We start from the raw sequence: 3,534 nt of genomic DNA on the forward strand, positions 1-3,534 counted from the left end.
ATTTAAAATATATATATATATATATGTATATATAATAGTATTTAAGAATATATATATAAGAAATATATAACTAATGGCATTAAAAGATATATACATAATATATATAAAATACCTAAAAAAAAAGAAGGGGAAAGAAGAGAGAAGGGACGGGGACAGGAAATCGGCCAAGGGGGCCATCTTGGTCGATCGTCGGCCTCATTGTTGTCGCCACCAATCGTGGTGGTGGGTTTAAAAGGTAAATTTTTTTAACAATATATGAATATATAAAGAAAGAAAAAAAACAACACAAAAAAAAAGAAAGAAAAAAAGATTCGAAAGAAGAGGAAAAAAGAAAAAGATGCAACCTTTTTATTGATGTTTCTTTTGTGTTCAAAATTTGAAGGGATTTTTGTGTTTGTCTCCTTTTTCAATCTTTTTAAAAAATCCCCCCCCCTTTTACATGATTTTTGAATGGCTTTTTATAGCCATCTTTTACATGATTTTCCATTATTTCTTTTTCTACTTTGTAGGTGATGGTGGCAGACAATGGATATCAAAAATGGGAGGAAAAATGGGGCAAGTGGGAAAGTGGCTAGGTGGCTAGGGTTTCTTGGTTTTTTTTTTTTAGGTTAGGTTATTTTGGGGGGGGCTTAATGGGCTTTTGAATTGGGTTTAATATTTGGGTTTTGTAATGGGTTTGGGTAGATGTAAATGGGTCATGAGTTAAGGGTTTTAGTAGGTTTAGAGATTTGGTTGGGTTTTGATGTAATCGGGCCTGGGCAATTTGGGCTTCTACAGCTGCCCCTCTTTGCTCATTGTCGTGCAACGGGAATAGAGTAAAGACTTTCAAGGAAGACCAAATTTGCCCGGTCTTGCTAGGTCTTGACTTGCTTTGGAACTCTTCTTGTTTAGTTAGTCCCTTTTCAGTCCACCGCATCTTGTAGCTTTGGTTCACTCCACTGCATCTTATGATATACACCTTGTAGCTTCAATCTATTCCAATGTAACTTCAAGGATATGAAATTTATGGCTTCGATCTACTTCACTGTAACTTCAGAAAGGTGAGATCTACAACTTCAATCTGCTCTTCTATCGCTTCAGTGAGATAAGGTTTATGGTCTTTTCTTCTGCGACTTTAGAAAGGCAAGATCTGATGCCCTCGATCAACTCCACTGTAACTTTAAGGAGACAGAATCTGACGTCTTCAATCAGCTTCAATCTTTATTCTCTACTCGGCATGTGATCCTGAGCTCAACTCATTTTTCGCAATATGAATTGACTCTCTAAAAACAGACATTAAAAACAAAAATTGAAAATAGCTCAGCGTGTGAGCCAAGGCTCAACTCACCTCTCGCAATATGAGTTGATTTCTGAAACTTATCTTGAAAAGCAGATTTTGAAAATACCTCGACATGTGACTCAAGGCTCAACTCACCTCTCGCAGAAATTAAAAAGCTCAACTCACCTTTTGCAATATAAATTGAAAAAATACCACAGTGTGTGATCTCAAGCTCAACTCACCTCTCTTAATATGAGTTGATTTTTTGAAAGACGTAAATTGAAAATACCTCAAGATGTGAACCGAGGCTCAACTCACCTCTCGCAATATAAGTTGATTTTTTGAAAATGAAATTGAAATTACCTCGGTGTGTCCCGAGGCTCAACTCACCTCTCATAATATGAGTCGATTTTTGAAAATAGAAATTGAAATTACCTCAACGTGTCTCGAGGCTCAACTCACCTCTCGCAATATGAGTTGATTTTTTGAAAAACAAAATTGAAAATACCTCAAGATGTCTTGAGGCTCAACTCATTTCTCGCAATATGAGTTGAATTTTGAAAACAGAAATTGAAATTACCTCAGCGTGTCCTAAAGCTCAACTCATTTCTCGCAATATGAGTTGATTTTTTTTAACAACAGAAATTGAAATTACCTCAGCGTGTCTTGAGGATCAACTCACCTCTCGCAATATGAGTTGAATTTTTTTGAAAAATATAAATTGAAAAGCAGAAATTGAAATTACCTTAATGTGCCTTGAGGCTCAACTCACCTCTCGCAATATGAGTTGATTTTTGACAAACAGAAATTGAAATTACCTCAGCGTGTCCTGAGGCTCAACTCATTTCTTGTAATATGAGTTGATTTTTGAAAAATAGATTGAAACACAAAAATTGACAATACCTCAGCGTGCCCCGAGGCTCAGCTCACGTCTCGCAATATGAGTTGATTTTTGAAAAACAGAAATTGAAAATACCTCAGCGTGTCCTGAGGCTCAACTCACCTCTCGCAATATGAGTTGATTTTTTTGAAAAACAAAAATTGAAAATACCTCAGCATGTCTTGAGGCTCAACTCATTTCTCGCAATATGAGTTGAATTTTGAAAACAGAAATTGAAATTACCTCAACGTGTCTTGAGGCTCAACTCATTTCTCACAATATGAGTTGATTTTTTGAAAAGCAGAAATTGAAAATACCTCAATGTGTCTTGAGGCTCAACTCACCTCTCGCAATATGAGTTGATTTTTTTGAAACAGAAATAAAAACATCAAAATACCAAAAGATGTCAACTGGTGGAACTCATATGTCTTTTCCTTTGATTCAGTACAGCTATCATCACATCCTTTTGCTCTACTGGAATATCTGTATATGTCATGCATGATGTTATCATGATATGCACATTTTGGTCTTAAATGCCTTTATGCCTACATGATTATACTATGCGCCTTGGGTTTGTTTGTCATATGTCCTCTTTCGTCATGATTTTTGATGATCTGTGTTTATTGCTTTGACTCTTGACTTTCTATTTAGGCCTTGTACCCATCCTTAAGCTTCATGAGTAATCTACATTTCTCAGATATTACTTTTTTGCCCCTGGTTGAACTTTGTCCTTGCGTTGAAGCTCTTGTACTTATCAAGTTCTTATCCAGGTAATGCTTAACATTTCTTTTGTTTATCATGAAAATAAATGACATAATGAGATGCATGAAAATGGTCAGGTAGGGACAAAGGGATACCTCGCGTTTATTTATTTCAAACGTGGCAAACAAAGAAAATTAACCAATGATAATGAGAAAGTGTCATAAAGAGAAAGCGGATCGCATTCAATGGATACAGATGCTCTAGATATTCAACACACGAACTCTTCCACGTTTCTTATCAAGAATCTTTTCTAGCATGGCTTCTTGCGTAGAAGATTTCGAGCTACTGAAAAATGCTTCAAATGCTGTAGTTTCGCTGTTTAACCCACCGTTCAACTGCCTTGCTCTTTAAGCCCGGGTTTGCTTCATTAGAATGCCCTTTCGGGTTTTCATCCTAATCTTTTGTGTTAATCAAGATGCCCTTTTTGGGTTCTTACCTTGATCTCTTTTTTTTTTTTTAGGTATAATATTTCTTCACAGCATCTGAATTCACTGGATTAGGTAACTCCTTCCCATCCATCTCGGTGAGAATCAAAGCTCCGCCCGAGAATGCCTTCTTTACGACGTATGGACCTTCCCAATTTGGCGCCAATTTTCCTCGGAAGTCTTTTTGTATTGGGGGAATCTTTCTCAGC

Source organism: Gossypium arboreum, chromosome 6 (genome assembly GCF_025698485.1).
Source record: "Gossypium arboreum isolate Shixiya-1 chromosome 6, ASM2569848v2, whole genome shotgun sequence".
In the NCBI taxonomy this organism is placed as follows: Eukaryota; Viridiplantae; Streptophyta; class Magnoliopsida; order Malvales; family Malvaceae; genus Gossypium; species Gossypium arboreum.